This window comes from Palaemon carinicauda, unplaced genomic scaffold, assembly GCF_036898095.1.
Source record: "Palaemon carinicauda isolate YSFRI2023 unplaced genomic scaffold, ASM3689809v2 scaffold299, whole genome shotgun sequence".
NCBI classification, from domain to species: Eukaryota; Metazoa; Arthropoda; class Malacostraca; order Decapoda; family Palaemonidae; genus Palaemon; species Palaemon carinicauda.
Window position 1 is genome coordinate 159,896 of NW_027170654.1, and position 23,397 is coordinate 183,292.

General features: G+C 43.4%; 1 long non-coding RNA gene across 4 annotated transcripts in view; it reads left to right on the plus strand.

Annotated features, from left to right (window-relative positions):
* LOC137636435 (uncharacterized) overlaps window positions 1-23,341 on the plus strand; it is a 70,591-nt gene extending 47,250 nt beyond the window's left edge. For all 4 annotated transcript variants that reach the window (XR_011043098.1, XR_011043101.1, XR_011043100.1 and 1 more), the window contains 2 exons: window positions 9,810-10,083; window positions 23,214-23,341. This is a non-coding gene — a long non-coding RNA (uncharacterized lncRNA). The remainder of the gene's footprint in view (window positions 1-9,809; window positions 10,084-23,213) is intronic.
* Window positions 23,342-23,397: the final 56 nt, after the last annotated feature.

The window sequence follows — 23,397 nt, forward strand, 5'->3', positions numbered from 1 at the left end:
ACCTTTTCAGAACAGCTATCCCATCTTGCAGTAGAGATCCTGAGATGGTCCGAGGTCCACTCAATTTCACTAGCAGCTCACTTCATTCCAGGCAAAAGGAATGTGCTCGCCGACAGTCTGAGCAGAGCGACACAGATAGTGAGTACCGAGTGGTCTTTGGATCCTCAGATAGCCAACAAAGTCCTGACTTTGTGGGGTTCCCCGACGGTGAATCTGTTCGCTACGGCGCTGAACACCAAGCTCCCGCTGTACTGCTCCCCAGTCCCGGACCCCAAGGCTCTCTGGCAGGATGCCTTCCAACAACGGTGGGACAACGTCGATGTGTACGCCTTTCCCCCGTTCTGTCTGATGAGGAGTGTACTCAACAGGATCTTGAACCTCTGCAGGTACGCTATGCTCCCTTGTGTTTCTAGTATTAAGATGTAATACTGTCATGTCCCCATACCCTGACGAGGTGGTATTGGGAGAGTCCTAGCCTAGATTTCCATCTAAAGAACTCCAGGTCAACTTCCTAGGATGAGTCACTTCTCACCTTCACACACAGCTTATGTAGGCCGCAGCAGTTTCACAGCTGTCAGCAAGGAGCAGGGACCCCTTACTTCTTGAGTTCCTACACACTCGAGTTTGGGGTCCCCGGGCAAGCCAAAGCCAATATGGGAGGGTACTTACCGCCCTTCCTAAGGGTTAAGTCACCCCATGTAAATAGCGTGGTTTGTATTTCAGTTACGGAACAAATGACAAATTCGTAGATAATTTGTATTTTTCCTAACTATATAAACCTTAGCTATTTGCACATATGTGCCCGCCAGCCCTGTCCCCTAAGATAAGTCCTACCTCTAAACAAAGTGAAGCATTCACCGGTGTGTGTGAGGGGGGGTAGCTAGCTACCCCTCCCTACTCCCCGCTAATTAGCGGCGGGGTAGTAAACCCTCATTAAAACTTTTATGGCTCGTCATTCAGCTACGCCGAAGTATTTGCCCCCATGTAAATAGCTAAGGTTTGTATAGTTAGGAAAAATACAAATTATCTACAAATTTGTCATCTTTGGCTGCGGACAGGACATAGTTGATGTCCGATTTGCAACTATTAAAAGGTGAAAGTGCAAGTGCAAGTGCAAGTGCAGTGAAGTGAAGTTAAGTGCAGTGGAGGGTGCGCTTGCTCGTGTCTGTAAAGGCGAAAGGAGACGAGAGGCTTTAACAAACGAGCAGACGTCCCCTCGAACGTACCTGTGGGCGCCTCCCAGGACGTTCGCCCTCACCATTGGAAAGGTGAGGTTAAGTGTTTTTCTTCGTCTTCGGATGACCTCTTGCGTAAAAGAGGCTGGAAGCTCGCTTCTAGACCTCTTAAGAGGACCTATGATAAGGCCTATCGACGTCCTGCTAGTTCAAAACCTGGATGTAGTCACTGGGATACTCCAGAGCCTTTTGAAAGTCCCCCGATTAAACGTCCTTATAGAACGCTGGACGTTTCCAAGGATCATTCTTTGCACTCAGGACCAGGCTTTACCTCATTCCAAGCTCCCAAGCAGCCCTCAGACTGGTTTTCGCCTTCTAGGTGCTCTGTTCCATTTAGCGATGACTAGAACATTGTGATTTCATCACCGATTTCACAACGTTCGGATCCTAACTTTGTCATTCTTCAAGACATGCAAAGCAGGCTTTCGTCCTTTATGCAATCATACCATAATCTCATTTCAGCGCACGTGGCGGTTTTGGTCGTGATCGGAGCAGCGAACTAGGATGTGTTCCCAAACGCCCTCGTAATCGAGGTTCTAAGCTTCCTGCTAGCCGCTATGAACGTCCCTTAGGAAGTGATCGTGATCGTTCTCCTAAGTCCGCAGTCCACAGTTCTTTTATTGAACGCGAACGTTCTTTCAAGAGCAAGGAGTTCTTTCCTTCAGACAGTGTGCTCGTGCGTTCTTCTAAGAAAGACGTCGGACGTCCTGTTAAACAGGTTATTGAACGTCCTTGCAAACGCATTACCGAACGCCGTGTTAAACAGGCTTATGTTCGTTCTTTGGATAAGTCTTTCGAACGTCCTTCGATTCAGGATCCTGGACTTCCTACGGAACAGGCTGCCGATCCTCCTTCGGAACAGGCTGCCGAATGTCCTTGCAAACAGGCTACCGAACGTCCTTACAAGCAGGCTGCCAAACGTCCTATAATTCAGGAAGTTTCTCTCTCCGCCAATTATTTTAGTGAGCGTCCTTCAGGTCGTGTTTCCGGAAGGATAACAGTTGAACGAGTCGCTGAACAACAAGAGGTTCGTAGTACTGAACGCTTGTCAGAAGTTGACGACAAGCGTGTTTCTGAATATGATCCTGAACGTCCTATCCCTTCTCATATTTCGGATGTTAGTTTGGATTACGATGAGAAGGCTCATTCTTTTCAAGACATCGATACAGTTCATGTACAGGAACTTCTTGTCTCTGATCGAGCTGATCGCGAGCGTTCGGATGAGCTGCACACGACTCTGCCGCCTGATTCTATTCGCAATGAGCCTATTTCTATTGCGGTTGGCACTCAGGATATTTCTGAAAAAGAAACTGCTCTTAACCCTACTGCTCCCGAAGGAACGTTGCAAGAGAAGGAAGTAGAAGGCCAGCTTTCTCCTATGGAGTTCGATGACGTTTCAGAAGACGAGGACTCTGTTTCTTTCCGTCATTCTGCCGATCTGAAAAACTAATGAAAGTTTTTACGGAAGAGTTTTCAGACTTTTTTGTGCCTGTAGCTCCGCGCTCGCCTCCGTCTGAGTTTACTCTCGGGAAAGCCTCTAATAAAGCCTGCTTTACTAAGATGGTATTGTCGCGCTCGTCTAAGAGAGCTCTTAAATTGATGGGTGACTGGTTACAGTCTAAGAAGGCCTTAGGAAAGACGGCTTTATCCTTTCCTCCAGGTTGAGCATCTGGTACGAGACAGGAGAAGTTCTCGGCTTGGGGATTCCTGCCTCTGCCTAGGGAGATTTCTCAAGCCTCGTAGACGCTCCTCGTCGGTCGGCCATGAGAAGGACCAAGATTTTTTGGTCTACTTCAGAGATGGACCACCTTCTCAAGGGAATTTTTCGAGCCTTTGAAGTTTTTAACTTTTTAGACTGGACACTTGGGGCTTTGAGTAAAAAAGTTGAGACTTTTAAAGTGGGGGATACCTCTGCCCTGGTCCATTTGATGTTGTGCATGGACAAAGCCTTGAGGGATGGCTCTAACGAACTTGCAGCTCTTTTTTTTCTGCAGGCATTCTTAAGAAAAGAGATCAACTTTGCTCTTTTCTTTCGCCGGGGGTTACTCCCTTCCAGAAGTCCGAACTTTTGTATGCGCCTCTTTCTCCATTGCTGTTCCCACAAGAGCTTATCAGGGAGATTTCTGCAGCTTTAGCTCAGAAGGCTACTCAGGATCTTGTCTCCAAGTCTGCTAGAAAGGCTCTTCCTCCCTCTTTTACCAGCCGCAAGCCTAAGGAAGATACTTTTCCCAAGTTTTCCCAGCCCTTTCGAGGGAGATCTTCCAGCAGCGGTAGTTCCAGACCTGATGCTAGAAGGAGTAAGAGAAGAGGCTTCAGAGCAGGGCGAAGCAGAGTCTGACTGCTTTCGCCTTCAGGCAGTAGGTGCTAGACTACTCAAATTCTGGCAAGCGTGGGAGAAGAGAGGAGCAGATCAGTGGTCTATTCAGATCTTGAAGGAGGGCTACAAGATCCCCTTTCTAGGGAGCCCTCCTCTGGTCTTAGTTCCCGAGGATTTCTCTCCCAGATAGAGAGAGGAGGCAAAGAGACAAGCTCTATCGAACCAAGTGTCTCTTATGTTAGAAAAGGGGGCCATAGAGAAGGTTCAGGATATTTGTTCTCTGGGTTTCTACAACCGTCTATTCCTGGTACCCAAGAACTCGGGAGGATGGCGTCCAGTTCTGGACGACGTGAGTGTGCTGAACAAGTTCATCATCAAAACGAAGTTCACCATGGAAACTTCGAAGTCAGTGCTAGCAGCAGTAAGGAGGGACGACTGGATGGTCTCATTAGACCTTCAGGACGCTACTTCCACATCCCTATCCATCCGAGCTTCAGATCCTACCTAAGGTTCGTTTTCTTGGGAGATGTCTTCCAATTCAGAGCCCTATGCTTCGGTCTTTGCACAGCACCTCAGATCTTTACGAAGCTCATGCTGAATGTAGCAAAGATCCTCCATTCAAGGGGCATAAGAGCCTCCCTGTATCTCGACGACTGGCTTCTAAGAGCGCACTCTTACGATCACTGCCTGAAGGATCTTCAGACAACCTTGGACCTTGCGAAAGAACTGGGTCTCCTTGTAAACAAGGAAAAGTCTCTCTTGGTTCCATCTCAAGAGATTTTATATTTTGGGTTGACGATACGGAGTCAGATTTTTCGCGCTTTTCCGTCTCCCTCATGGATAGAGCAAGCCAAGTTGAAACTAAGATCGTTTCAAAGCAAGAAAGTATGTTCAGCAAGGAAATGGATGAGTCTGGTAGGAACCCTCTCCTCCTTGGAACAATTCGTCCCACTGGAAAGACTGAATCTTCGTCCTCTCCAGTTCCATCTCAACAGCCATTGGGACAAGGAGAGGGACTTAGAAACGATGTCCATTCCTATCACGAACCCCATCAAAGACTGCCTTTGGTGGTGGAAAGAACCAGACAAATTCCAGGAAGGTCTCGACTTACTGTATCAATAAAGAGCCCAGACCTTGTGTTATGCTCCGACGCCTCGGACACAGGATGGGGAGCAACCCTAAACAAGTTAGAAGTCTCGGGACTATGGTCAGAGACCCAGAAATCCTTGCATATAAACCACAAGGAGTTGTTGGCAGTTTTTTTAGCCCTCAAAAGTTTCGAGGAATTAGTCACCAACAAAGTGGTTCAGGTCAATGCGGACAACACGACAACATTGGTCTACATCTCAAAGCAAGGGGGAACACACTCGATATCTCTGTACGAGACATCAAAGAATCTCCTGGTGTGGGCAAGAGAGAGGAACGTTATACTCCTGACAAGATTCATTCAAGGGGAGAAAAACGTAATGGCTGACAGTCTCAGCAGATGAAATCAGATCCTTCCAACAGAGTGGACCCTCAACCTTCAGGTGTGCAAGAGCCTGTGGCGTCTTTGGGGTCGTCCTTGCATAGACCTCTTCGCAACCTCAAAGACGAAGAGGCTAGAGGCATATTGCTCCCCTGTTCCGGATCCAGAAGCAGTCCACATAGACGCTTTTCTGTTGGACTGGTCCCATCTAGATCTGTACGCCTTCCCACCTTACAAGATCCTGTACAAAGTAGTACAGAAATTTGTGACATCCAAAGGAACCAGGATGACCCTAGTGGCTCCTTATTGGCCGTCAAGAGAATGGTTTACAGAGGTACAGGAATGGGTGATAGACACCCCAAGAATTCTTCCTTTAAGAGTAGATCTACTCAGACAACCCCACTTGGAAAGATTGCATCAAAATCTCCACGTTCTTCAGCTGACTGCTTTCAGACTATCGCAAGACTCGCTAGATCTAGAGGCTTTTCGAAGGAGGCAGCTCAAGCTATTGCAAGAGCAAGAAGGACTTTGACCATCAAAGTTTATCAATCTAAGTGGCAGGTTTTCAGAGAGTGGTGTAAAATCAACTCTCTTTCCTCATCCAGTACCTCTGTAGCTCAAATTGCGGATTTCCTGCTATATCTTCGAAGGAAGTGCAATTTCTCCTCCTCTACTGTTAAAGGCTATAAGAGTATGTTAGCTACTGTGTTTAGGCATAGAAACCTTGACCTCTCTAGCAATAAGGATCTGCAAGAACTTCTCAAGTCTTTCGAGACTTCAAAACGACGGAACCAAGATTCTCCAGCCTGGAATTTGGATATTGTTTTGAAGTATCTTATGAGCGACAGGTTTGAGCCACTGGGTTCAACTTTCTTGAAAGACCTCACTATGAAGACTTTATTTTTGGTCAGTCTTGCAACAGCCAAAAGAGTGAGTGAGATTCATGCGTTTAGCAAAAACATTGGATTTCGTAATGGTAAAGCTGTCTGTTCCTTACAGTTAGGCTTTCTTGCCAAAAACGAACGCCCTTCTCAGCCTTGGGCTAAAGCATTCGAGATTCCAAATCTTACGGATCTGGTTGGAGATGAGGTAGAAAGAGTCTTAGGCCCAGTTAGAGCTCTGAGATGCTACTTGGAGAGAACAAAAGATTTACGAGGCAAGTCTGAATCTTTGTGGTGTTCAGTCAAAAAGCCCTCTTTACAGATGTCTAAAAATGCCTTGTCATATTTTGTCAGGCTTTTGATTAAGGAAGCTCATATTCATTGTAATGAATCAGACCTTGGACTTTTAAAGGTCAAGACTCATGAAGTCAGAGCAGTGGCAACGTCGGCAGCATTCAGGCAGAACAGATCTCTACAAAGCATAATGGACACAACCTTCTGGAGGAGCAAAGGTGTTCAGACTTGTTACGAGGACTGTTACACTCTGGGTCCATTCGTAGCAGCGAGTGCAATAGTGAGTGAAGGATCCACCACTATGTTCCCATAATCCCAATAACCTTTTCTTCTCTTGGTACTCTTAATTGTTTTTTATGGTTGTTTGTGGAGATTGTGTCAGTCTTCCACAATTATTGATTTTGTCAGGTGGTCAAGTTTGTTCCTTGAGAGCACCCGGAACTGGTTATTGGAGGAGGTTCTGTCATGATGAGGTTTTGACACCGGTTTGACAGTCCCTTCAAGATCTTCAGCCTCCTGGGAGGATCGCTGGATCTCATAAGGCTAGCAGACATAATGAGGCAGAGTATCATTGAAGTCAGCTTCCTTATCAGGTACGAACCCTCAAGTTTTGTTTTAATTAACTCTTTAAGTAGAATTCCCGATATGCTAGCTGTCTCTAACCCTCCACCACTCCACCAAAGGTGTTGATCAGCTATATATATAACTACCGGGTAAGTCTTGTGTTTAAAAATTATATTTTCATTAATAAAATAAATTTTTGAACATACTTAACCGGTAGTTATATATAATTTTAGTCCCACCCTCCTCCCCTCTAAGAGACTAGAGGCATGGAATATATGAGGGTCACTGGAATGGTTTCCAGGTACCTTGCTAGGGTGCAGGGGTGGTACACCTGGCTATCCAACTGGCGGTTGGTGCGAGTTTCAAATTTTCTGCTGTTAACGTCGGGGACGTAAGCTATATATATAACTACCGGGTAAGTATGTTCAAAAATTTATTTTATTAATGAAAATATCATTTTAATACAGTAAGAAAAATGACATTTGTAATAACATGATATCTATTTCATATGAAATCCTACTATTTGTTGACTTTTGTAACTGGAAATTATAGGTATGGGAGTTGGGTAACAAAATTTGACTTGCAAACAGCTTCTTGGAACCTATTAAGTTTGTAAGTTGAGGATCTTCTATAAATTAAGCCTAATATTTTGTTCCCCAACTGGTTAGTCTTGTTAGGTGTAATGGTTAAACTTTGTTGTAAATATCTACAGTAGATGACAACATTCTAAATGCATTTGAAACAAGTAGAAAGAGCATTCAGACATTTTAGGTCTCCGTCAATGAAGATTGTTAACATTTGACTCAAGTCTACAGATTGAGCTTTCCCTTCTTCATATGTTGACCGTGAATGATTCTACTGTATTTTAATAACAGCAATAACTAGAATTGCGATCTTCATCTGTATCACCTCCAGAATCTAATGGGGTCTTCCAGAGCAAAATACCTATCCGTTCCAGGACATGGAACCTATCCGTTGTTAGTCACAATCTTGATCGGGATTACTTCCAAAAGCAAAGGGGTTCTTCCTATCCGTTGTTAAAATAGATGATAATCCCGCAGGAGGTTTTGCCGTATTCCTGCTAACAGACAAACAAACAGATAGATAAATAGATAAATAAATGCAGGAAGAAGTTTGCACTTAAGGGCTGTTAAGTTTCATCTTTGGAGTCTGGAAATATTGAGAATATTTCTACTGTCTTTATCATGTTAATTAATTCGTCTTCAGAGGTGGTTTGAAATATGATTATTATTGTTATTCTTATTAGTTAAGCTACAACCCTAGTTGGAAAAGCAGGATGCTATAAGCCCAAGGGCTCCTATAGGAATAAATAGCCAAATGAGGAAAGGAAACAAATTAACTACATGAGAAGTGATTAATAATCAATATAAAGTAACTTCAGGGTCAGTATCAGTGTTAAAATAGATCTGTCCTTCATAAACTAAGAGGAGAGACTTATATCAATCTGTTCAACATAAAAACATTCGCTGCTTATTAGAACTTTTGAAGCTCTTTTACCGTAAAATTTGTAATATTTATACTGTATAAGATGAATGAGTGAAATATTTTTGCAAAAATCTTATTTTAGACTTTGATCTTAGTTTAGCTTGAACTTGATGACTCAATGTAATTAGGATAGATATTTTATTTCTTTTTTTTTTGAAAAGTTTGTTCAAGTGATTTCACCAATTCAAGATTGAGAAAATTCTGACAATGTTGAAAACGGTTTGGCGAGATATTACCGCCAGAGAATTCAAGATTGAGAAAATTCTGACAATGTTGAAAACAGTTTGGCGAGATATTACCGCCAGAGAGTTGTTGGGTCCTTAGCCTGGCCAGATAGTACTACTGTACCTTGGACCCCTCTCTGATTATGTGTCATATTTCCTTTGCCTACACATTCACCTAATAGTCTGGCCTATTCTTTACAAATTTTCCTCTTTCCTCATACACCTTAGAACACTATGATAGCTGAACAATTCATCACTCAAAGGGTTAACTTCTGCACTGTAGTCATTCATTGGCTAATTTTCTCTTGGTAAGGGTAAAAACTCTTTAGCTATGGTAAGCACCTCCTCTAGGAGGACACTCCAAAATCAAAACAATGTTCCCTTCTCTTGGTTAGTGCCATAGCCTCTGTACCATGGTGTTCCACTGTCTGGGGTTAGAGTTCTCTGTCTTAGGGTACACTCAGGGACACTATTCTATCTGTGTCTTTATTTCCTTACTAGGCTATTTTCCCCATGGACCCCTTGGCCTTATAGTATCCTGAGTTTTCAACTAGTGTTGTAGTTTAGCAAGTAAGGATAATAACAATAATATTAGTCAATATTCAAGAACGTAATCAGGGCCATATTCGCAAAGTCAAACTTTTAATCGAAGGCTCTCACGCTTGTGTTAGATTATGATGGGTATGACAATCTCAGAATAATAGCAGTTACTTCTCATCTCTTCTGCCTTCTCCTTTGATAAACCATTATAATTCTAATTTTGTTCTTGATAGGATTCTAAAGGTAGCATTTTAGATTGAATCCACTGCTAGGGTTGCGGTAGCTTATGGGTAACAAACTGTCTGTTGGACTGGGGTTCAAGACTCGCTCAAGCTTGATAGTTTCTTGTGAGCTAAGGATAGGGGATTTGGGGAGCATATAGGTCTACTTACTGAGTCATCAGGAACCATTGCCTGGCCCTAGTTGTGTCCAATTGTTGGGTTATAGTATTTTTATATAAAAAAAAAAGACTTGCGACAGCCCACATGTTGAATTTAATCAGATATTTAAGTGATTTAGATAATACAGATGTTCTAGTCTCAAGTAGAACTTATTGAGGGTTATCATCATATAATTTGTTTCAATATAATTTTGATTTTAGAGAAAGATGACTTTACCTACATTTATTGTGAAGTGTAGCATAGCAGATATTTAGTAGACCATTAAAAAGAATAGTTAATAGATTTTATAGATTTTGATTAATTAGTAAGACTATCGTATTAACCTTTGAGATAGCAAGAGATTGAAATGCCCTTAATCTGATACTGTATTTCATTCCAGGCTGACCAGCTGAAATCGAAAGTCCGAAGAATGGGATTCATTCCGGCTCCAACTTGTGACCTGGAGTTTGGTCCTCAGAGACAAGATGCAGAGATACTTTGCAATGGTGACCATTTTGGTCACAAACATGTAAGGGGGTATGACTTATAGTCTACGAGCCTCACCCAGAGACCAGCTCCGGGCAGTATGGAACGAACGAAACGAAGAATGAGGTGTAGGCGTACATCAGCGTGTATCCAAGTCTTTTCGTCTTCTAGATTCTGAACATGTGAAGGTAAGGCATTGATATAACTGGAATTATGATATTGTTATCAATCTGTTCCTACACAAATACAAACTCTCGTCATTTGTATGAGCAAGCTCTTTACTCACTTATTACCTCCGCCAATGATGTAATGAAATTGAGTCGGTTTATTTATTTATTTATTTGTCTGTGGACAGGATTACGTCAAATCCACTGGATGGATTTTAACAAAATTTTCTCCCCAGATAGAACTTAGGCCATTGATAACTTCATCAACTATTGGAGATGATCTGGTACCGGATCCAGATTTTAGATCTGGATTTGCATTTTTCACAATTTTAAAGATTATGTCTAAAGAAATTGACACATTGAATTTTCACCAAATTCTAACAATGGACAGATTTTAGTCATCGTACGAAACCATGAAAATTTGGAGGTGATCCGTTCCGTTGCTGGGCGGAGGGATTTGCCTTTTCTTCGGCACCTCCTTAATTGTCTTCTCTATTCTAATTCTTTTATTTTAAACATAAAACTTACCCGCTGGTTATATAAGAATGGCTAGCGTTCCCGACGCCTCGGCAGAACTATTTAAAAACTCGCGGCTAACGGAGGTATGTCAGGTGTACACTAGCACCCTGGTGGACTACAGGTAGAATTACTCCCACTTCCTCAGATTTTTCCTGCCGGTCGTACTGATCAGAACGTTGAAAATTCACTCGCTGTTTACATTCACTTGGACGGTTTATTTGGTGATGTATTCTGTCTTTGTGTTTTTGTTGGCTTTCGCTTTGGTGTTTTCCTTTTCAAATATTCTTGAAATCTTATTATTGTGAGGTTATTTAGTTATTTTGACCTTTGTTATTGTTTAATTTTCTCTTGTCACTTTTCAATATGGCTGACCCCTCCCCTTTATATTGGAAGTGTAGTAAAGGTTGTCAGACTCGACTTCCTAAAGGTTCTGTTGATCCGCACACAATTTGTGTTAAATGTAGAGGGAAATCGTGTGCTGATGGGGATCCGTGTGAAGAATGTTCTTCGTTAATGGAAAGTCAGTGGGTAGCTTACGAGCGTTATACTCAGAAATTAGAGAAAGATAGAATTAGGAAAGAAAGGATTAGACGTAGTTTGTCCCGTTCTGTGGAGTCTACTCAGGATTTGGTTACTAAAACAGCCAGTAAGGTTTTACCTACGTCCTTCTCTTCTCGTAGAACTAAGGAAGGGGCTTCATATTCTCATTCTGCTCAGCCCTTTCGGGGTAAATCTACAGGGAGAAGTACTTTCAAGCCATAGGCAAGAAAGCAAAGGAAAAGAGGAGCCAAGCCAAGCTGGGGCAGGGTCTGACGGTTCTCCCCTTGAAGCAGTGGGAGCCAGGCTGAACAACTACTGGCAGGCCTGGGAGAAGAAGGGAGCGGATCCTTGGTCGGTACGTCTTTTAAAGGAAGGATACAAAATTCCATTTGTATTAAAGCCTCCTTTAGTCGCAGATCCGGTGGATCTTTCACCCAAGTACAAGAGAGGACCGAAGAGGCAGGCCATACACTTGCAAGTGTCGCTTCTACTAAAAAAGAGAGCGGTAGAAAGGGTACAGGATTTGGAGTCTCCAGGGTTTTACAACCGCTTGTTCCTAGATCTGAAGAGTTCAGGGGAATGGAGACCGGTTCTGGATGTGAGCGCCCTCAACCGCTACGTCCAGAACTCGAAATTCACTATGGAGACTCAGAAGACTGTGCTGGCAGCAGTGAGGAAAGGCGACTGGATGGTATCATTGGACCTCCAGGACGCTTATTTTCATGTTCCGATACATCCAAGCTGCAAACGTTATCTGAGGTTCGTATACAAGGAAAAGGTCTTCCAGTTTCGAGCTTTATGTTTTGGCCTCTGCACAGCTCCTCTGATTTTTACAAAATTAATGATGAATGTGGCGAGCATGCTGCATTCGAGAGGCATCAGCTCCTCCCTGTACTTGGACGATTGGTTGATAAGAGCTCCCTCAGTCGAGCGCTGTTTGAAGGACCTTCAGTTGACCATGGATTTGACAAAAGAATTGGGACTTCTAGTGAGTTCAAAGAAGTCACAGTTGACTCCATCCCAGAAGATCCTTTATTTGGGGATAGAGATTCGGAGTCAGGATTTTCGGGCTTTTCCGTCGCCTGCAAGAGTTCAGTCAGCCCTTCTAAGGCTGGGAGCCTTTATGGAGAAAAAAGTCACTACGTTAAGGGAATGGATGAGTCTTCTGGGAACCCTCTCGTCTCTAGAGAAGTTTGTATCTCTGGTAAGGTTGCACCTGCGCCCGCTTCAATTCCACCTCAATGCTCATTGGAAAAGGGGAGACTGTCTCGACAAAGAGAGTATTCCCGTTACGAATACGATCAAATCACATCTTCAATGGTGGAGCAATGCTCACAAACTCAACGAGGGTCTATCGTTGGAGCAGAGTAACCCAGACCTCATGTTGTTCTCAGACGCCTCAAATTCGGGGTGGAGAGCAACATTGGGAAGAAGAGAGATCTCAGGGTGTTGGACAAAAGAACAGAAGGCTCTTCATATCAATCAGAAGGAGCTCTTAGCGGTGCACTTAGCCCTCAAAGGATTCGAGGGCCTGGTCCTGGACAAGGTGGTACAGGTCAATTCGGACAATACCACGGCCTTAGCGTACATAGCGAATGAGGGGGGGACCCACTCGGAGTCTCTGTACGAGTTGGCGAAATCTACTCCTCTGGGCAAAGGAAAGGAGGATTCTTTTATTGACTCGATTCATTCAAGGAGCCAAGAATGTGAGTGTGGACAGGCTCAGCAGGAGGGACCAAGTTCTGTCCATGGAATAGATGCTGCATTTGGAGGTATGTAAGAAGTTGTGGCGATTATGGGGTCACCCTCTCATAGATCTCTTTGCAACCTCCAAAACAAAGAGACTGGGAACGTATTGCTCTCCAGTACCGGATCCCGAGGCAGCTCACATAGACGCGTTCCTGCTGGATTGGGCGCACATGGATGTTTACGCGTTCCCACCCTTCAAGATCCTATACAAAGTAGTGCAAAAGTTCGTATCTCACAAGGAGACCAGAACGACTCTAATTGCTCCTTTTTCAATATTTAACTTAGCCGGTGATTATATAGCTGCAACTCTGTTGCCCGACAGACAACTCTACGGTAAAAACTCGCCAGCGATCGCTACACAGGTTGCGGGTGTGCCCAACAGCGCCATCTGTCGTCCAGATACCCAGTACCCAATGTAAACAAAGACTCAATTTTCTCTCTGTCGAGCTATCGACAAGACGTACTTACTCGCTGTTGCTAAACTGGAGTTTTTTCACAACTAATTGGTGAAGTACTTTATTCTAGTTTTGAGCTTTCGCTATGCAGGTGTTTTATCTTCATCTTAAATCTTGAACTCGTTTTGGATAGATTTAATTATGGTGACAAAGAGAGTATGGACTTTCTTTCACTTTTAAATGGCCGACCCTTCCCTTAGACGGAAGTGTGTTTAGGCTTTTAGTAATTATCTTATCACGTTATAGATTTTCCTCTATATATTTTATATCTCTCCGCCTTTATTAGGCCTCTTCGATTAACTTTCCATTTATTATAAACATATAAAAATAAATTTTAATGTTTTGTTTATATAGACCTTTCCTGAGAGTAGGCGGTCCTAACTTGGAAACCGAAGTTAATCAACGTTGAGCCCTTTATATCGTAATTAGCTTTTAAAGGATTTAAAACTTTTTAAATGTAATATTTTATGAAAGAATTTCTTTGATAGTCTTCGTACTGTTTTCAAAGATGAACTAACGTTTTGTTTATTTATGCTACGCAGTTGTTGACGTTCAGGACGTTCAACACGCGCTCTATCGTTACGATATAGAGAGAGTGTATCACGGTTTCACTTTGCAGTAAGAGTAAATCGATTCTGACGTTTTGTTCATTCTTTCTTAGCTTAAATGTTTTAAATTCTATTTTAAAGGAACTTTTTATTTGAAAAACCTTTCAGTTTTTTCCTTTAGTCAAATAACATGTTTTTTTGACGAAATATAATTGGGCTCTTCTCTTAGGTGCGAAATCAAGAGAGAAAGAGAGAGAGAGATAGAGACGGAGGGAGAGAGAGGAGAGAAAACGTTCCGTTCAAGCGGGTAACGTTGTTCTCGAGTTACTCTCGTCCCTAGTCGCTGTACGGGGAGGAAGGATAAAACGTTTTTAGTTTTTTATTCTCGTCCCCAGGCTATGTGCGGTGAGAGATTGAAAACGTAGTTATATGAACTAGTGTTTAGTCTCTTTCCCAGCCACTGATTTTTTTTATCTTAAAATATGTTTTCTGTTTTTTGCTGGTATTAATGAGCTTGCATTATACGACTGATTTCGCAATTACTACCTTTTAATGAAGGGTAGAATTGCGTGTTTCAGGTAGAAATCAGTAAAAGTTTTGATTTCAGTGAAATAAGTGCAAAACAGAAAATCGAAGTGATAAAGTGATATGCGCAAAGTGTTACAGTGTTGCGTCCGAGGGTTCGTCTGTTCGTGCCTGTCGTTCACCTAGTCCGGGACCTCTTGCATGCTCCCAAGCCCAGGGGAGAAGTAATGTCAAACGACTTGTGGGTTCGAGAGGCCTTGATCAACGAACAGACGTTTTCCCTCTATGGTATCGGGTGTATCTTACCAAGATCTCCCCTACCATAAGACGAGAGAGACGTTGTTTCTCCTCGTCATCCGAAGCCTTTTCGCATAAGAAACCTGTCACAAGGTTTCGAAGCCCTTAAGCGAAAGTAAGTCCTTTCAGGACAGGTCCAGTGTCCTGGTTACAACCATTAGGACAGCTCTGACCCTATGCAGTCATCGGATAACTGCTCGCCGCCTAACAAAAGCGTAACACAGACTCCGAGAGTCTTTTTTTGTTGGCAAAGTGTTGCGGTCACAGACGTTACCCTCGTCTCTTACCACAACCATTTCCGTTGATCCTTAATGGGTTGTATGGCAAGACATGCAGTATATGCTTGCCTCCCTTATGGAAGACTATTCTGCCGATTAGTCCGTTGAGTCTAGCCGTTTATCTCATCGATATCCTGGCTTTCAGCCAACCTAACGTTCCTTTGTGCTTACTGTTGACGTTGGCGTAGCTTAGTCACGTCAGTCAGGTTGTTTAGAACCACACTCGATGCGGTCTCGTGTGGTTTTTCAGCCGCATTTGGACGTTAGGCCACTTGCTGATGCTCCTGTTGACGTTCAAGACGTTCCCTAACAATCGGAGTTGACTTGTTTTGACGCTGTGCGTCAACCTCCGCATTCTAGAGTTGTTTTGACTGCTCAGTCTAGGCAGTCAGAGCAGTCTCGAGTGGACGCTGTGCGTCCTCACGCACCTGTTGTGGTTGACAGTTCAGTTGTTGACAGTTCACAGACTGTCAAGCAGTTACATGACGTTGCGTTCTGGTCCGCTACTAATGCACCAGTGAGTGTGGACTCTGCTTGTAAAGCATTGCCACCACGGTAGGTCTCTCCCTTGCTTGAGACTCAGCTTTTATCGGACAAGGTTCCTGTAGATGAGGAAGTTGCTGTTCCCCCTCCTACTGATATTCCCTTGAGGACTCTGTCAGATGGAGAGGAGCCTAAAGCTGCTTAGCCTCCTATGGACTTTAATTAAATCATGATGATTTTTTTTAAGGATCTTTGTCCGGATCTTTTTGTAACTGCTGCTCCTCGTTCGCCTAAACGTCAGAGCTTACACTAGGCCTAGCTACTTCGAAGCCGTTGTTTTTAAGCTAGTGCTCTCTCGCTCTCCTAGAGAGCTTTACGTTGGCTAGGCGACTGGTTTTTCACCAGGAGGAGTTTGGGGGATACAGCCTTTGCTTTCCCTTCTTTTAAACTGGTTTATAGAGCGAGAGTCTGATATGACACGAGAGAAGTTCTCGGCTTGGGAGTTCATGCCTCTGCCCAGATAGACTTCTCAATTCTCGTAGACTCTCCCTGGCGCCTGGCCAGGAGACGCTCCAAGTTGTTTACAGGTCAACTTCACAGCTGTTTTCGAACCTTTGAAGTTTTGCTGTACAATTATGTCATGCATAACAAGGCTTTCAGGGATGGTAAGCGGTACCGCCTCAGTCGCTAACCCCGTCTGTTGCCACACCTGCTCCCGTAGACCCTAAATGGGCTTTGCTGCAAGACATGCAGTCCAAGCTTGCGTCCTTGTTAGAGGACTTTAATGCGGAGAAGGGTGCTACCGAACGTTCTGGCCAACAACCTTCCAACCGGTCGGTTGTGCGCCCTGTTGACGCTGAGGTAACCTACTCGCGTCTGCCAGTTGAGGTGGTTCCTCCACCGATGCGACCCAGTGTGGGTTGCCAGCCGCACGTTGACGTTAAGCGACGCTCGGAGGTGGTTGTTGACGTTCAGGACGTTCAACAACCAGCAGAGGTGACTTGTTTGGACGCAGTGCGTCAACCTCAGCAACCCGGTAGGGTGTTGACTGCACAACCCAGACGGTCTAGACAGTCTCGGGTTGACGCTGTGCTTCCTCGCGCACCCATGGTTGTTGACAGTTCACAGACTGTGCAGCAGTTCCATGATGTTGCGTCCGGCTCCGTCACGCATCCACCAGTGCGACCGGACTCAGCGAGCCAGACGTTGCCCACTCCGTTGCCGTTTCCTCATCAGTTTTCGGATGAGGAACCCTCTGATGAGGACGTTGCTGAACAACAAGACGATCAGCCCCCATAATAGATCAAGCCCTGCTATCCATCCAGAAGATGCTGAAGAAGGAACGCTGCTCAGTCAGGCTGTGGATGAGTCTAGTAGGGACGCTGTCATCCGTGGAACAATTTGTGTCACTAGGAAGACTACACCTCCGTCCTCTTCAATACCATCTAGCTTTTCACTGGAAAAAGGACAAGACGCTAGAAGCGGTCTCGATCCCGGTTTCCGAAAAGATAAAGTCTTGTCTGACTTGGTGGAAGGACAATATCAACCTAAGAGAGGGTCTTCCCCTGGCTGTTCAGACTCCCAACCACGTTCTTTTCTCGGACGCATCGGACGTGGGCTGGGGCGCGACACTAGACGGTCGGGAATGCTCAGGACTGTGGAACTCGAGTCAGAGGAGCATGCATATCAACTGCAAGGAGCGGTTGGCAGTACATCTGGCCTTGAAAAGCTTCAAGTCTCTCCTTCGAGGCAAAGTGGTGGAAGTTAACTCGGACATCACCACGGCCTTGGCGTACATCTCCAAACAAGGAGGTACCCACTCACTGACGTTGTACGAGATCGCAAGGGACCTGCTCATCTGGTCAAAAGGTCAAGACATCTCCCTAGTAACGAGGTTCATCCAAGGCGACTTGAACGTCATAGCAAATTGTCTCAGTCGGAAAGGGCAAGTAATTCCAACCGAATGGACCCTCCACAAGGATGTGTGCAAGAGACTTTGGGCCACTTGGGGTAAAACCATCCATAGATCTCTTTGCAACCTCGCTGACCAAGAGGCTTCCAATCTATTGCTCTCCAGTCCCGGACCCAGCAGCAATACATATAGATGCTTTCCTCCTAGATTGGTCACATCTGGATCTCTACGCATTCCCACCGTTCAAGATTGTCAACAAGGTACTGCAGAAGTTCGCCTCTCACGAAGGGACAAGGTTGACGTTAGTTGCTTCCCTCTGGCCCGCGAGAGAATGGTTCACCGAGATACTTCGATGGTTAGTAGACGTTCCCAGTAGTCTTCCTCTAAGGGTAGACCTTCTACGTCAGCCACACGTAAAGAAGGTACTCCAAAGCCTCCACGCTCTTCGTCTGACTGCCTTCAGACTATCGAAAGACTCTCGAGAGCTAGAGGCTTTTCGAAGGAAGCAGCCAGTGCGATTGCTAGAGCAAGGAGAGCTTCTTCCATTAGAGTCTACCAATCGAAGTGGGAAGTCTTCCGAGACTGGTGCAAGTCAGTTTCTGTATCCTCGACCAGTACCTCTGTAGCTCAAATAGCTGTTTTTCTCTTATACCTGAGAAAAGGACGATCCCTTTCAGCTCCCACTATCAAGGGCTACAGAAGCATGTTGGCATCGGTCTTCCGGCATAGAGGCTTAGATCTTTCCAAACATAAAGATCTGCAAGACCTCCTTAAGTCTTTTGAGACCACCAAGGAGCGTCGTTTGGCTATCCCTGGATGGAATTTAGACGTGGTACTAAGATTCTTCATGTCAGATAGGTTGGAGCCGTTACAATCAGCCTCCCTGAAAGATCTCACTCTTAAGACTCTTTTCCTGGTATGCTTAGCCTCGGCTAAAAGAGTCAGTGAGATTCATGCCTTCAGCAAGAACATAGGATTTTCGTCAGAAAAAGCCACTTGTTCGCTACAACTTGGTTTTCTAGCCAAAAATGAGCTGCCTTCTCGGCCTTGGCCTAAATCTTTCGATATCCCCAGCTTATCGGAGATCGTAGGCAATGAACTAGAAAGAGTCTTATGCCCTGTTAGAGCTCTTAAGTTCTATTTAAAGCGTACTAAACCTTTACAAGGCCAATCTGAAGCTTTATGGTGTTCAGTTAAGAAACCATCCTTGCCTTTGTCAAAGAATGCTTGGTCAGACTTTATCAGATTGTTAATACGAGAAGCTCATTCACATCTGAGTGAGGAAGACCGAACTTTGCTTAAGGTGAAGACGCACGAAGTTAGAGCTGTAACAACTTCCGTGGCCTTTATGCAAAATATATCTCTGCAAAGTATAATGGACGCAACCTATTGGAGAAGCAAGTCAGTGTTCGCGTCATTTTACTTGAAAGATGTCCAGTCTCTTTACAAGAACTGCTACACACTGGGACCATTCGTAGCAGCGAGTGCAGTAGTGGGTGAGGGCTCAACCACTACAATTCCCTAATTCCATACCCTTTTAATCTTTCTCTTGAAATGTTTTTATTGTTGTTTTTTGGGTTGTCCGGAAGGCTAAGAAGCCTTTCGCATCCTGGTTGATTTGGCGGGTGGTCAAAGTCATTTCTTGAGAGCGCCTAGATTAGGGGTTTTGATGAGGTCCTGTTGTATGGGTTGCAACCCTTGATACTTCAGATCCTAGGGGTCGATCAGCATCCTAAGAGGATCGCGAGGCTCCGTAAGGAAGACGTACTTAAAAGGCAGAGTAATTGTTCAAGTCGACTTCCTTACCAGGTACCTATTTATTTTGTTTTTGTTATTTTGATAACTTCTAAAATGAAATAAAAACTCTTAGCTCATAAAAGTGTAAACATATATTGCTGGTCTCTACCCACCCCCCTGGGTGTGAATCAGCTATATAATCACCGGCTAAGTTAAATATTGAAAAATGTTATTTTGATAATAAAATAAATTTTTGAATATACTTACCCGGTGATTATAAATTAAAGGACCCTCCCTTCCTCCCCAATAGAGACGCAGTGGGACGAGGAGAAAATTGAGTCTTTGTTTACATTGAGTACTGGGTATCTGGACGACAGATGGCGCTGTTGGGCACACCCGCAACCTGTGTAGCGATCGCTGGCGAGTTTTTACCGTAGAGTTGTCTGTCGGGCAACAGAGTTGCAGCTATATAATCACCGGGTAAGTATATTCAAAAATTTATTTTATTATCAAAATAACATTTTTGGCCGTCGAGAGTCTGGTTTCCGGAGATACTGGAGTGGGTAGTAGACGTGCTGAGAAGCCTCCCGTTAAGAGCAGATCTTCTCAGACAATCCTATTTAGCAAGAAATCACCAAAACCTCCGAGCTCTACGTCTGACTGCCTTCAGACTATCGAAAGACTCGCAAGATCTAGAGGCTTTTCGAAGGAGGCAGCCAAGGCTATTGCAAGAGCAAGGAGGACCTCTACCATTAGAGTATATCAATCCAAATGGGAGGTATTCAGAGAATGGTGTAGAGCTAACTCGGTTTCTTCGTCCAATACCTCTATAGCACAGATTGCCGACTTCCTTTTAGATCTGAGGAATAAGCATAACTTCTCGGTCCCGACGATTAAAGGATACAGTAGTATGCTGGCAACTGTTTTCAGACATAGAAATCTGGATCTCTCCAACAATAAAGATTTACAAGACCTACTTAGGTCTTTCGAAACGTCTAAGAGATGTCATCAGGTATCACCAGCTTGGAACTTGGATGTGGTACTTAGATTCCTTATGAGTGGCAGGTTCAAGCCTCTGCACTCTGCTACTTTTAAAGATATGACTTTGAAGACCCTTTTCTTGGTGAGCTTGGCAACGCCCAAAAGGGTCAGTGAGCTCCATGCTTTCAGCAAGAAGATTGGATTCAGAAACGGAAAAGCAATATGTTCTTTGCAGCAGGGTTTTCTGGCCAAGAATGAACTTCCTTCTTGGCCGTGGCCAAAATCTTTTGAAATTACTAATCTTTATGACTTAGTGGGTGATGAGATAGAGAAAGTGCTATGTTCCGTTAGAGCTTTAAGGATATATCTAGAAAGAACAAGGAGCTTGAGAGGCAACTCGGAGGCACTCTCAGCCTATGTCAAAAAATGCTCTTTCCTTTTTTATAAGGCTTTTAATTAGAGAAGCTCATTCACAGTGTAATGAGGCAGATCTTAGGCTGCTCAAGGTGAAGGCTCACGAAGTAAGAGTAGTGGCTACTTCAGTGGCTTTTAAACAGAATCGTTCTCTGCAAAGCATAATGGAAGCGACTTTTTGGAGAAGTAAGTCTGTATTTGCATCCCATTACTTAAAACATGTTCAGACTCTTTACGAGGACTGCTACACTTTGGGTCCATTCGTGGCTGCGAATGCGGTAGTAGGTGAAGGATCTACCACAACGTTCCCCTAATCCCTAATACTCTTTTCTTTCTCTTGGAACTTTGTTGTTTTTAAGGTTGTATGTGTAGACTGGTCGACAGTCTTCCGCAATCTAATGATTTGGTCAGGTGGTCATGTTATTCCTTGAGAGCACCCGGAACAAGGGTATTAGTTGAGGTCCTGTCATGTTAGAGGTTTTGGCACCGTTTGACAGCTCCTAGAGATCTTCAGCCCCCTGGGTGGACCGCTGGATCTTTTAAGGATAACAGACAGAATGAGGCAGAGAACCATTGCAGTCTGTTGCCTTATCAGGTACGAACCACTTATATTAGTTATGTGTAACTATTAAGTGAATTTTCAATCAAGTTGCTGTCTCGGACCCGCCACCAAGGATGTCAATCAGCCATTCTTATATAACCAGCGGGTAAGTTTTATGTTTAAAAATGATATTTTCATAATAAAATAAATTTTTGAACATGGCTTACCCACTGGTTATGTAAGTTATAATCCCACCCTCCTCCCCTCTAGAGACCAAGGGGCAAGAAAAATCTGAGGAAGTGGGAGTAGTTCTACCTGTAGTCCACCAGGGTGCTAGTGTACACCTGACATACCTGCGTCAGCCGCGAGTTTTTAAATAGTTCTGCCGAGGCGTCGGGAACGCTGGCCATTCTTATATAACCAGAGGGTAAGTATGTTCAAAAATTTATTTTATTATGAAAATATCATTTTTCATCTCTCTTTTTTTCCACATCTGATATGTATATTCTTTTCTTTTCCCTATTCCTTCTTCCTTAAACAGAATGTTTCCTAATACCTTTTTTTCCTCTTCGTATGGCTGCTGTAGTTCTATTATTTTCCTTCTCTCGTCGCTGAGCTCAGGACAGCTAAGAATGAAATGGGTAGGGTCTTCAGTCTCTGCCCCTCACAGTTTACATTCTACCCTTCCTTCTACTTCATGCCTTTTCCTATCATTTAATCTTAGACAGTTGACCCTAGCTCTATACATAATAACAGAATCAGGTTTATATGGATCAAGGTCACGAGCTGCTATAGCTCGTGGCATTGCATCAGCTCAGTGCCGTTTGTGCAGCCTAGCTTTAGTAGCATACTGCTTTACAGTACAATCTGCTCCATTTGCAGACTTGAGTTCTCTTCCATATTGGCATTCAAGAAACTTGAGAAGCTCAAAGGGACTTAAAGGTATCAGAGAAACAGTGGATCAAGCCTGGGGACATTTGTTGTAACTAACTGTGTCCGACAAAGTTCTGCTACAATATTATTATCATTTCTAGTTAAGCTACAACCCTAGATGGAAAAGCAGGATGCTATAAGGCCAAGGTCTCCAAAAAGGAAAATAACCCATTGAGGAAAAGAAATAGATAGAACAGTGTACCTGAGTGTTCCTTAAGCAATAGAACTCTAACCCAAAACAGTGGAAGACCATGGTACAGAGGGTAGAGAAAAATGGTTTGATTTTGGAGTGCTCTCTTAATAGAGCAGCTTGCCATAGCTAAACATAGCCAAAGAGTCTCTTCTACGCTTACCGAGTGGAAAGTAGAAACTGAACAATTACATTTGTAGTAGTTAACCCCTTGAGTGAAGAAGAATTTTTCAGTTATGCCTCACGTCAGGCATAAGAGGAAAGAGGAGAATGTGTAAAGAATATGCCAAACTATTCAGTGAATATATAGGCAAAGGAAAACTGAGCTGTAACCAGAGAGGAATCCAATGTAGTTATTATCTGGTCAGTCAAAGGACCCAATAACTCTAGTTTTATTATCTCAATGGGTGTCTAGTGCCTTGGCCAACCTGTTAAAGGTTTGTAAAGGCTGTTCATGAATGACAGAAACAAGAGACAGTGACAATGCCTTAGAAATTGATCATATATACATGTGATCAGCACCTAAGTCCCTGCTTCACCCAAGCTGGGACCTATTAGAAAAGTATTTATGAGGCAAATAATGTTAAAAATGGGTGAATTTATTTATTAGAAGAAGAATGTTGAAGGAAAATTTGTAGATAATATTAGGGAAATGAGATTACTGTATAGGCATTTGTGAGACAACAAGTCAACTCTGCAGAGTGATTGGAGGTTTTTGCTTCCTCAAAATAGGCTAACCGGAAGCAATTTGTTTGTGATGAAAAAATCTACAGTATTATAAAATTATAAAATTATATATTTAACCTATAAGTGTATAATAATGCAAGCCCCAAGTAACAGTTAAACGGGTTATATAAAACATTCTAGTTACTCAGGGTCTTCAGTTCTGTTTTTTTTTTTTTTTTTTTTTTTTTTTTTTTTAAATCATTATGTTTTATTTTGTTAAACTATAGTTTTTATTATGATAAAGTGATGAGCTATTTGAGTGTGTGTTGTTGAACTTATTAAGAGCTTATAACATTTCTAAAAAACCTTATTTTCCTTTACAGGAGTCCTTCGTTCAGGATGTCTGAGTCCCATTTACGGACTGTCTCTCTCTTGTGACTGAAGACTTCGACGAACTTTCTCTTTCAAGACAATGCTCCAAAGATGCAACGAAGTTAGATCTACTCGGTTGTAATGATTTGAGCTAATTTACACATCTTAAGATTGATGTACCGTACAGTATTTACC